The sequence below is a fragment of the Dasypus novemcinctus genome, chromosome 26 (genome assembly GCF_030445035.2).
Source record: "Dasypus novemcinctus isolate mDasNov1 chromosome 26, mDasNov1.1.hap2, whole genome shotgun sequence".
Classification (NCBI taxonomy): Eukaryota; Metazoa; Chordata; class Mammalia; order Cingulata; family Dasypodidae; genus Dasypus; species Dasypus novemcinctus.
Genome location: NC_080698.1, coordinates 34734051 through 34746791, shown reverse-complemented (window position 1 = coordinate 34746791; position 12741 = coordinate 34734051). Strand labels below are relative to the sequence as shown.

The 12741-nt window shown below is 36.0% G+C and overlaps 1 protein-coding gene and 1 non-coding gene across 2 annotated transcripts in view; both read right to left on the bottom strand.

Moving 5' to 3' along the window:
* PPP4R2 (protein phosphatase 4 regulatory subunit 2) overlaps positions 1-12741 on the bottom strand; it is an 87501-nt gene that overhangs the window by 27336 nt on the left and 47424 nt on the right. The window lies entirely within an intron of this gene.
* On the bottom strand, positions 3649-3752 carry LOC111763616 (U6 spliceosomal RNA). Its single transcript, XR_002796454.1, has one exon. It is a non-coding gene; the product is annotated as a U6 spliceosomal RNA (small nuclear RNA).

The following is a 12741-nucleotide window of genomic DNA, read 5'->3' as shown; positions in this document are numbered from 1 at the left end:
CAATTGAGACAATGACAACTATAATATGTTATCCTGGACTGGATCAAATAAGGGAGGAGAAAAGGATATTATTGGTACATACCAAAAAAATTGCAATATGAACTATAAGCACTATATAAATGTTAAATTTCTTGAACCTGATAACTGTACCTAAAATAGCCACAGAGTTTTCTTAGGAAATGTACATGGCTGTATTCTATGTGTTCGAGGGTACTGTATTACAACCTACCTTTAAATGTTCGAAAATGGATTAAATAAAAGGACAGAGCAGATGTGACAAATGTTAAAATTGGTATTAATAGATGTAGGAACGTAGAGGTATGGTGGAGTTCTATTTACGAGATTTGTATTATTTTTTAAATACATTTTTTGTTACAGAAGTTGTGAACTTACAAAACAATCATGCACATGTGCAGAATTCCCATACAAGAACCCTTCATCAACATACCACACCACTGTGCAACATTTGTTACAGATTATGAGATATCATCATCAATTACCAACAATGGTCCATAGAACACATTTAGTATATTTTTCCATAACCCATTATTAACACAGTACACCTTTGACATTGATGCCAAGATTACAGTATTGCAGTTAACTATAGCCCAAAGGTTACATTAATTGTATTTTTCCCATATTTCTCCACCTTCCCACCACCCCACAAAAGTAATGTACATGCGTTCTAGTTCACGGAAGGACATTCTTGCATTTGTACTATTAATCACAATTCTTATCCACCTCTGAGGTCACTGTATTATTCAGTCCCTGGATTATTCTCTAGCTTTCTTTCAATTGGCATTTACATCCCTAGACTAACCTTTTCAGCCACAATGCCATTTATAAACCAGCTGCTGCTCACTATATGTCACCATCACCTCTATCCATTTCCACACTTTTATAGTTAAGTTAATTAAAACTTAAACATACATCAAGCATCGGTACTCCTTCACAGTCCTCCTCTTATCTCCTAATAATCTATACGCTAGGTTTTAACTTGATGCATTTATTTTTCATATTTAGTTCATAATAATGAGTCATGCACTATTTGTCCTTTCATGTCTGGTTTATTTCACTGAGCATAATGTCTTCAAGATTCATCCATGTTGTCATTGTCCCAATTTCATTTCTTCTTACTGCAGCATAGTATTCCAACAAATGGGGGGGAAGGGGTGTGTGTGTATACACAAACACACACACACGCACGCACGCACATACACCCACCACACACAGCACATTTTGTTTATCCATTCATTGGCTGATGGACACTTCAGTTGTTTCCATCTTTGGGAATTGTGAATAACGCTACTATGACCATCGATGTCTGTCTGTCTCACAGTTTTCAGTTCTTCTGGATATATTCCTAGTAGTGGAATTACTGGATCATATGGCAGTTCTATTTTTAGCTTCTTGAAAAAAACACCAAAACTGTTTTCTACAGATGCTGCACAATTTTACAATCACACCAACAGTGACAGAGTGGTTCCTATTTTTCAACATCCTCTCCAGCACTTGTTGTTTTTTTAAATACTGGCCATTCTATGCGACGTGAGATGATATCTCACTGTCATTCTCATTTCTATTTCCCTGTTAGTGATATGGAGCATTTTTTCATGTGCTTTTTTCAGCCATTTCATGGCATTTTTCAGCCATTCAGCCCTCTTTGGAGAAATGTCTTGGCGATTTTTAAATTGGATTGCTTGCTCTTTATTATTATTGAATTGTATGATCTCTTTATACAGAGTGGAAATCAAACCCTTATTGGATATGTGGTTTCCAAATATTTTCTCCCACTGAGTGGCCTGCCTTTTAACCTTCTTAGTGAAATCCTTTGAATTACAAAAGTCTGAAGAGGTCCCATTTATCCAGGTTTTCTTTCATTGCCTGTGCTTTCAGTATAAGATTTATAAATGCATGACCTACCACCAAGTCTTGAAGATGTTTTCCTACGTTTTCTTCTAGGAGCTTAATTGTTCTAGTTTTATATTTAGGTCTGTGATCCATTTTGAGTTAATTTTTGTATAAGGTGTGAGATAGGGGTCTTTTCTTTCTTTTGGCTATGGATATATAGTTGACCCAGAACCATTTGTTGAACAGACTGTTCTTAACCAGCTGGTTGGGTTTGGGTTTGGGTCTTTACAACCGTACCATGCTGTTTTTATCACTGTAGCTAAGTAATATATTTAATATATGTAGCTAGGAAGTGAGAGTCCTCCAAATTTGCTTTTCCTTTTCAAGAAGTTTCTGGCCATTCAAGGCCGCTTACATGTTCAAATAAATATAACTGTGTTTCCATTTGTATAAAAAATACTTGTGGAATTATCAGGATTGCATTGAATCGGTACATCAATTCAGGTAGAACTGACACTGATATTTAGTCTTCCAATCCATGAGCATGCAATGTTCTTCTAATGATTTAGGTCTTTTAAAATTTCTTTTAGCAATGCATGTTGTTTTCTGAATACAATTACTTTACATCCTGGGTTAAATTTATTCCCAAATACTTGATTCTTTCAGTTGTTATTACTGTAAATGGAATTCTTTTCCTGACTTCCTCCTCAGATTGCACATTACTAGTATACAGGAACACCATGATTTTTGTGTATTGTATCCTGACAGTCTACTGAAATCATTTATTAGCTCTAGCAGCTTTATTGTATATTTTTCAGGACTTTCTAGATATAGGATCATATCATCTGTGAATAACAAAAATTTTATACTTCTTCCTTTCTGATTTGGATTTCCTTTTCTTGCCTAACTGCACTAGCTAGATCTTGTAGCACTACACTGAATAACAGTGGTGACAGGCGGGCACCTGTCTTGTCCCTGATCTTAATGGGAAAGCTTTCAGTCTTTCATCACTGAGTACAATGTTAGCTGTGAGTTTTTCCATATCTGGCCTTTATCATGTTGATAAAGTGTCCTTCAATTCCTATTGCAGTATTTTTAACAAATGAAGGATGCTCCATTTTGTCAAATGCCTTTTCTGTATCAATAGGATCATGTGCTTTTTCTTCTTTGATTAATATGATGTCTTATGCTAATATTCTTGTGTTTAACCACCTTTGCATACCCAGTTTAAAACCCACTTGACTATAATGAATAATTCTTTTAATGCGTTGGATTCAATTAGCAAATACTTTGGCAAGGAGTTTTGCATATGCATTCACTAGTGAAATGGATAATATCTTCACCTGGTTTTGGTATTAGGCTGGTATTGGTTTCACAGAAAGAATTTGGCAGCATTCCTTCTTGTTCAATTTTTTGGAAGAGCTTGAATAAGACTGATATTAAATCTTTTTATGCTTGGAAGAACTCACCTGTGAAACCATCTGGTCCTGAGTTTTCATTTTGGGGAACTGTTTGATAATTATTTCAATATCTTTACTTGATTGGTTTAGTGAGGTCTTCTATTTCTTCTAGGGTCCATGTAGGTTGTTCATACTTTCCTAGGAATTTTTCCATTTTGTCTACATTGTCTAGTTTTTTGGCATACAGTTGTTCATAGTATCCTCTTATGATCTCTCTTATTTCTGTGGGGTCATCAGTAATGTCCCCATTTTCATTTTTTACTTCACTTATTTGCATCTTCTCTTTTTTTGTCAGTCTAGCTAAGGGGTTGTCGATTTTGTTCATGTTCTTGAAGAAAAAAATATATAATGCTTCATGAACTTGCTTGTCATCCTTCCACAGGCACCAAGCTAATCTTCTCTGTATCATTCCAATTTTAGTGTATGTGCTGAAGTGAGTACCATCCTCCCTCATTTTTGAAGGAAAGTTTGCCGGGTAAAGACTTTTGGCCAGCAATTTTGTTACATAGTAATTTGATGTCTGACCTTTACAGGAACCAAACTGCAGAAGCAGCACCATTACATTCGCTCCAACAATGTACATGGTCTGAGTTTATCCACATCCTCCCCAATATTTTATTTATTTTTAAATAATAGTTGACCTAGATATAGTATCTCATTGTGGTTTTGATTTACATTTTCCTAATGACTAATGATGCTGAGCCATATAAATAAAAGGCCATTTGTGTATCTTTTTGGTGAGATACCTATTCAAGTCCTATGCCCATTTTTTATTGTTTTTGTTGCTTAGTTGTTAGAATTCTTTATTCTGGATATTTTAACTCTTAATCAGGTATATGATCTGCAGTATTTTCTGATTCTGTGGGCTGGCTTTTTATTTCTTCTTAATGAACTTTGCTGTAGAAAGATTTTTATTTTGATGAAGTTCAATTATCTATTTTTTTCTTCTGTTGCTCATGTATTCTTTCATTTCCTATCAAGTACATCACTGCCCAATTCAAGGTCCTAAAGATTTTCTCTGATGCTTTTCCTAAGAGTTTAATAGTTTTAGCTCTTATTTTAAGTCACTGATACATTTTGAATTAATTTTTAAAATATGATGAGGCAGGAATTAATCTTTAGTTTTTCTCCATGTGGACAGCCAGTTTCCCAACACCATTTAATCTACTTGGAAACCTTGCCACTTGGCCATGGATGTATGGGTCTGGACTGTCAATTTTATTCCTTTGGTCTATTTGTCTATACATATGACGACTACACCGTTTTGATTATTGTAGCTTCGTATTAAGTTTTGAAGTCAGGAAGTGTGGGTCTTACAACTTTGCTCTTCTTTTGCACTATTATTTTGGCTATGCCAATCCCCACAGAATTACATATGATTTCGAGGATCAGTTTTTCCACTTCTGCAAAAAAACCTGCCAAAATTGTGATAGAGACTGGGTTGAATCTGTAGATCACTTTGGATAGTACTGATATCCTAACAGTAAATCTTCAACCCATTAACATGGGATGCACTGTCACTTTTTTTCAGGTTTTAACTTATTCTACTTTATTCTTTTAGATGCTGTTGTAAATAGAATTGTCTTCCTAATTTTCATTTTGGACTGTTCATTGCAAGTGTATAAAAACAAAACAATGTTTTTGTGTTAATCTTGTATGCTGTAACTTTCCTGAATCATTCATTAGTTCTAGTAATTTCCTTGTGGATTCTTTGGGATTTTCTACATGTAGGATTATGTCATCTGTGAATAGAAAAATTTTTGTTCCTTCTTACCCAATCTGGATATATTTTCTTTTTCTTGCCTAAATGCTCTGGCAATGACTTCCAGAACAACAGTGAATAGCACTACTGAAAGTGGGTACTCCTGTCTTGATCTGAACTCAGGAAAAAGACTTTCAGTCATTTACCATTAGCATAATGTTATATGTGGGTTTTCATACATGCCGTTTGCCATGTTGAAGAAGTTCCCTTTTATAACTAGTTTTCTGGGTGTCTTCATGGCAAATGGGTGTTGAATTTTGTCAAGTGCTTTTTCTACATCACTTGAGATGATTGTGTGGATTTTCTTCTCCTATTAATGTGGCTTATTAAATTGACTGGTTTTCATATATTGGACTATCCTCGCATTCCCAGGGTAAATTCCACTTATTCATGATGTATATTCCTTTTAATGTACTGTTGGATTTGATTTGCTAGGATTTTGTTTAAGATTTTTGCATCTATATTTCTAAGGAAAAATTCGTCTATAAGTTTTTCTTGTGATATCTTTCTTTTTGCTTCTGGTTTTAGTATTAGAATAATGCTGGCTCAGAGTATAAAATAGGAATTTTTGGAAGAGTTCTGTGAAGGACTGGTGTTAATTCTTCTTTGAATGTTTGTGCAAAGTCACCAGTGTAGTCATCTCCTAGCTTTTCTCTATTGGAAGGTTTTTATTACTGATTCAATCTCTTTACTTATAGGACTGTTGAGATTTTCTCCTTTTCCTGGGTCAAGAGATTGTGTATTTCTACTAATTGTCTATTTCATCTAGATTCTCTAATTTGTTGGCATACTGTTGCTTATAATATCTTCTTACAGTCTATTTTTTCTGTATGGTCAATAGTGTTTTCCCCTAATTTCATTTCTGTTTTAGTTATTTGAGTCTTCTCCTTTATTGGTCTACTTAACTGTCATTTGCATTGGTTTTACTGAACCAACTTTTGGCTTCACTTAATTTCCCAATGGTTTTTCTGTTTCATTTATATCTGTGCTAATGTTTATTTCCATCCATCTGCTAACTCTAGGTATAGTTTGCTCTTTTTTTCTTTCTAGTTCATCAACCTGAAGTTAGGTTATTGATTTGACACCCTCAGTTTTTTAAATACACCCATTGGGAAGCAGATGTGGTTCAAGTGATAGGGCTTCTGCCTACTCAACGGGAGGACCGGGGTTCAACCCCTGGGACCTCCTGGTGAAAGAAAAAGCATGTCTGCATGATCATCCAGTGATCACACAAGTGAGTCACATAGCAAGATGACGACGCAACAAAAAGAGACAAAGGGGAGAGTCAAGGTGAAGCACAGCAGAAACCAGGCACTGAGATGGCCAACTGACAGGGAACCTCTTTCCACATCAGAGGCCCCCAGGATCGAATCCAGGTGAATCCTGGAGGAAAAAGATGAGAAGACAAAAAGAGAAACAGATACAGAAGATCACACGGCAAATGGACACAGACAGCAAAAACAGCAGGGTGGGGGGAGGGGTAAGAGGAGGAAAAATAAATTAATAATAGGCATTTACGGTTACAAAGCACAAGCAATGCCTTTACTACATCCCATAAGTTTTGGTATGTTGTGTTTTATCAGTAGTCTCTAAGAATTTTCCAATTTCCCTTACGATTTCTTCTTTGACCCATTCTTTGTTCAGGAGTGTATGTTTTTCATTTCTACATCACTGTGAATTTTCCATTTCTCCCTCTTTTTTATTTTTAGTTTCATTCTAAATTGTGCTTAGGGTAGATGTTTTGTATAATTTCAGTCTTTTTAAATGTACTGAGGATTGTTCTGTTGCCTAACATGGCCAACCTTGGACAATGACTTCAGAAGAATGTGCATTTTGCTGTTGTTGGGTGGAGTGTTCTAAGCATATGCTAGGCATAGTTGGTATACAATGTTCAAGACCTCTATTTCTTTACTGCTCTTCTCTCTAGATATTCTACCCATTATTGAAAGTGGTATACACTAACATTCCTAACGATTACTGGAGACTCTTCCTTCCTTCAGTTCTATCATGTTTGGTTTATATATTTTGGGGCTGTGTGGTTAGGTCCATAATTGTTTAAAATTGTTATCTTCTTGATGAACTGATCTTTTTATCAAAGTATAATACTCTTTCTCTCATATCAGATGTGATCTAAAGTCTATTTTGTCTTAATAATATAGCCACTCCCAGCTCTCTTTTGGTAACAATTTGCATGTAATATTTTTTCTATCCTTTGACTTTCAAAGTTTTTGTGTTTTTGAATCTTACGTGCATCTTCTGTATACAGCACATACTTGGATGATTTGTTTTTATCCATTCTGCCAATATTTGTCTTTTGATTGGGATGTGTGGCAGTCTGGACATTATTTATGAATTCCAAAAAAAGACACTGATTATGTTTGTAAACTGGTCTGTTCCTCTGGGCACAATGCCCTTAGATTGATTTAAATTCAAAGGCTTTATGTTTACTTGATTAAATCAAGTTAGGACTTTGATTTGACCATGTCATCAGGGCATGCAGGGCTGAACAGCCATGCCCTTGTTGGGCTATACAGACACTCAACCACGAAGGCATAAAAAGAAATACACAGAAAAGAAATAACTTTGATCCTGCCACCCAGGAAGAGACGTGCCATTAGCCTGATAGTCTACAGCTGACCCTGAGCTGGGAAACAAGCCCTTCAATCTACAGCCAAGATAGGAAGAAACTGGGCCCACAGACCCTTAAGAGGAAGAGGAAGGTCAAACCCTCACAGACCTCACTACCATCTTGCTTCAACACATGGCAACAGACATTTGGTGAGGAAGTACTTATGTTACCTTGAGTTGGACTCTCTAGGGCCATGTCACTGTAAGCTTTTACCCCAAATTAATACCCTTTATAAAAGTCAGAAGATTTTTGATATTTTCCATCAGCACCCCTTTTGGTTGATTAATACAACAAGTTTAAATCATTTACTTTTAAACTAATTACTGATAAGGCAGGATATCAGTCATGTTGCCATTGTTTTTTTTATGTCTCGTAGTTTTTTTTGTCCCTCATTTCCTCCATTACTGCTTTCTTTTGTGTTAATTTGGTCTTATGTAGTAATTCATTTTAATTCCATTCTCATGTCCTTTACTGTATATATTTTCTTTGTGGTTACCATGGGAGTTATACTTATCCTAAAATTATAGCAGTTTACTTTGCATTGATACTAACTTAACTTTCAATAACATATACAAACTATATTCTTTCAAATCTAACCCCTCTTATGTTGTTCTTGTCACAAATTACTTCTTTACGTATGTGTACCCAATAATTTGGATATATAATTTTTTTTCATGCACTTGCACTTTAGGTCATGCAAGAAATAAAAAGTACAACTACAAACCAAGAATACATTAATACTGGTGCAGTTACCTTTACGGCGGATCTTTTTTTTTTTTTGGTCTTTATTTTTTTAATATTACACTCAAAAAATATGAGGTCCCATATACCCCCCACCCCCCTCAACTCACTCCTCCCCCCATAACAACCACCTCCTCCATCATTATGAGACATTCATTGCATTTGCTGAATACATCTCTGAGCACCACTGCACCTCATGATCAATGGTCCACATCATAGCTCACACTCTCCCACATTCCACCCAGCGGGCCATGGGAGGATACACAATGTCCCGTAACTGTCCCTGCAGCACCACCCAGGACAACTCCAAGTCCTGAAAACGCCCCCACAGCTCATCTTTTCCTCCCATTCCCTACCCCCGGCAGCCACCATGGCCACTTTCTCCACACCAATGCCACATTTTCTTCAATTACTAATCACGACAGTTCATGAATAGAATATCAGTAAGTCCACTCTAATCCATACTCTATTCCTCCATCCTGTGGACCCTGGAATGGTTGTGTCCACTCCACGTCTATATCAAGAGGGGGCTTAGATTCCACATGGATGCTGGATGCAATCCTCCTGCTTTCAGCTGTAGGCACTCTTGGCTCCCTAGTGTGGTGGTTGACCTTCTTCAACCCCATGTTAGCTGAGTGGGGATCTTTATTTCTTTATGTGGCTTCAAGTCTGTGAAGACTGCCTAGTGTCCTTGCCTTTCATCCTGAAAGACTTCCTTTAGTGTTTCTTTTAGGACATGTCTAGTGAGAGGGAGCTCCCTCACCTTTTATTTACTGAGGAGTCTTCTTTTTCCTTAAATTTTGAAGGACTTTTCTACCAGATACAGAATTCTTGGTTGACAGGTTTACTCTTTCAGTACTTTAAATGTTATACCATTGCCTTCTCACACAGTTGGCATTTAATCTTTTTTATTAAGCAATTTTATTGAAATATATTCACAAATCATACAGTCCACCTGAAGTGTACATTCAGTGGCTTTTGATAAAATCACAGGTGTGCATTCATCACTGCAATCAATATTAAATTATTTTCATTACTCCAAAAAGAAAAACCCCTTATCCCCTAAAAGCTACCTCTCAATTCCTCTATCCTTCCCATGCCATTCATAAATGCTAACCTAATTCTATCTCTATAGATTTATTTATATTTACATTTTATATAGATGGAGTCAAAACAAACTATGTAGTACCTTATGTCTGATTTCTTTCACTTCTACCATTTTTATGTCAACTTATTGATTCAGTATTCCTTTGATTGCTTTGACCTTTGACTCTTTCCCAGAATTCTGGGAAAGATGATTCAGAGAGTTTCTGCTTATTTTTACTGTTTTAGTTGGGTAGACTGTGTATTTGGACCTTCTTGCTCCTCCATCTTGTGAGGTAACTCCTCTATCCATTTCAGGTTTAATATGTTCATTTTCACATGTTCACACAGTCCGTGAACCAGAGCACATGATTTTCTTGCTTTAGATATTTGCTTATAATGACTCTAATTTTTCTTCTTCCTTTTGGGAGTATATAGACATAGAAAAGTTCATTCTTAATAATTAAATTCTCATTTGATTGGTAATTTTAAAGTACCACATAATTTTGGGTCAAAATTTAAGACAGTAATATAAATCTGTATATAAAATAACACAAAATAGACAAAAACTACAATATTAAAAACTAGCGGGAAGCAGATGTTGCTCAAACACTTGGGCTCCAATCTACCATACTGTGGGGTTCTGGATTTGGTTCCTGGGGCCTCCTGGTGGAGGTGAAGCTGGCCTTTGCCATGGAGTTGGCCAGCGCAGCAAACTGATGCAATAAGATGACGCAAGAAAAAAAGAGACACAGAGGAAAGACAATGAGACACACCAAACCAGGGAGGTGAAGTGGCTCAAGTGATTGGGTGCCTCTCTTCCACGCCAGAGGTGCCAGGATCCGTTCCTGGTGCCTCCTAAAGAGAAGACAAGCAGACATAGAAAAACGCACAGTGTATGACAAGAGAGAACAGACAGTGAGCGCAGGCGGTGGCGCCGAGAAGATAAATAATAAATCTTAAAAAAAAAACAAAAAAAAACTAGTATTGCAAATACTGTTGAAGATACTTAGAGCCTCAATATCAAACTCTAGATTCTCCAAGATGAAATGTGTACAATAATTTTTACCATTTTTGTATTTCAATAAAAGAAATTGTATGTGTCCTTCCAGAGCAAAAACTGAAGTTATTGCTACTTCTCTGGGTTTGTGTATAATGGAGATTTTTTTTGGATGCTCCACCATTCTCAATACAGAGATGATCACATGCAAGAAAAAAAATTAAGTCAGATAATAACAGCCCATTTTCCCAAACAACTGAAAGTGATTCACGAGGCAGGTTTCAGTGCTGAGTATTTACTTTTAAAAGAATCATCTGCCTTTTAGAATTTTTTTTTTTTTTAAGATTTGTATCCATGCTATTTTTGTCATTCTAATTTTGTGATACTCTGATCTTGCAACTCTGGTTTTTCCAGCCTATTTCTCGGGAACCAATGTAATTCTTAACAAAAGGAATTGTGTATTGCAGTGGTTCTCAACCAGGGCCATTTTCCTCCTCAGGGTTCATTTTAACAATTTTTAGATACATTTTTGGTTTTCACAATTGGGGGAGGAAGGGTGGATGATGCTACTGGTACCAAGGGCATACAAGCTTAGGATGTTGTTAAACATCCTACACTGCACAGGACAGGCAGCCAAAGCACAGAACTTTCCTGGCCCAAAATTTCAGTAGTGCCAGGATTTTCCTGTCTTTACTTCATTCCTATACTTCTCCCTTTAAAAATCCCAACTTTGTTCTGAAGCCTTTCCTTGATGGCTCTAAGCCCACATTAATTTTTTCTTTTTTTCTAGCTTCTGTTGTAGCATCACTAAAATTTCTGCAAATATTATATTTTACTTTCTACTTGTTTAATGTCTTTATATCTTATTTTAAAAACTAATTTTGTTAGTCAGTTATCAATGTCTTATATTTCTTCTAGAATTTCTAACTATTGTTGACCTTGATGTTATGGGATCAATTGGAAGAGTGAAGAAAGGGCCCAAGTCTTACCTGGGCTATGGCAAATGTGGGGTAGAAGGAATAGGCCAATCTGTGGGGAGATTTTCTAGGAGCAGGAAGGAAAGTAGGTTAATTTCAGACATTTGACTATGCTATTTAAAACACCCAAGACCCTCTTAGTTAGCTTTCTGCAGCCTAAGTCAGCCATGAGAGGAGATGTTTCTTTGTTTAGTTCATCTGTTTTGTGGAAGGGAAGGGACCATAATGGTATATTAACAGATTTTACCAAGATTTTCAGCAAGGGCTCAAAGGCTAATCAAGACTTAAACATAAAGGAAGTTAACATGAAGCCTCTGTTTTCTTGATTTATTTTTTTTAAGTTGTTAAGGGTAGACAGGTGAGTGAAGGGTATAGTAACTTGAATCTTTGGACATGTTAGAATTCCCTTATCGTGAATATACAGGTTGCCAAAGAAAGAAACCCAAGTTTACCTTGAACTATCATCTGAAAGTTGGTGTTACCTACTGAAGCTTTCTTTTCCATCTGATTGGCTCCATATTTATGTGTACAATCATTGTGAGATAATTATCACTCTAATTCAAAAAAAATTCACTTTTAGTGGCAAATACTTTCAGAACTTGACTGTTAAGAGCAGGTATCATGCCACCTTTAGATAGCTGGGTGTGTACGAACAACGTAATATATAATGTTTCAAAGACAGTTTCAAAACAGTATCATTTAAATTAATATATTTTTGTGTCACTTGCTAAAAATAACAAGTTTGATTTTTGAAGCAGCCATTACCAAAACAGAACCCAAAAGATACGTTTATATATACTTGAAAAGCATAGTAATTTGCTATTTCAAAAATACTATGACAATAAGAAAAGCACAATTTTAAGAGTAAGGGAAAAAAAGAACTAAATATTTGGAAGAACATTCCATGCTCATGGATTGGAAGACAAAATATCATTAAGATGTCAATTCTACCCCAAATTGATACACAGATTCAATGTAATCCCAACAAAAATTCCACCAACATTTTTTAAGCAAATAGAAAACACGGTGATCAAATTTATCTGCAAGGGTAAGAGGCCCTGAATAGCCAGAAACATCTTAAAAAAGAAAAGTGAAGTTGGAGGACTCTCACTTCCAGACTTTAAATCACATTACCTAGCTACAGTGGTAAAAACAGCATGGTACTGGCATAAACATAGACACATATACCAATGGAACCAAACTGATGGTTCAGAAACAGACCCTCACACCTACGGCCA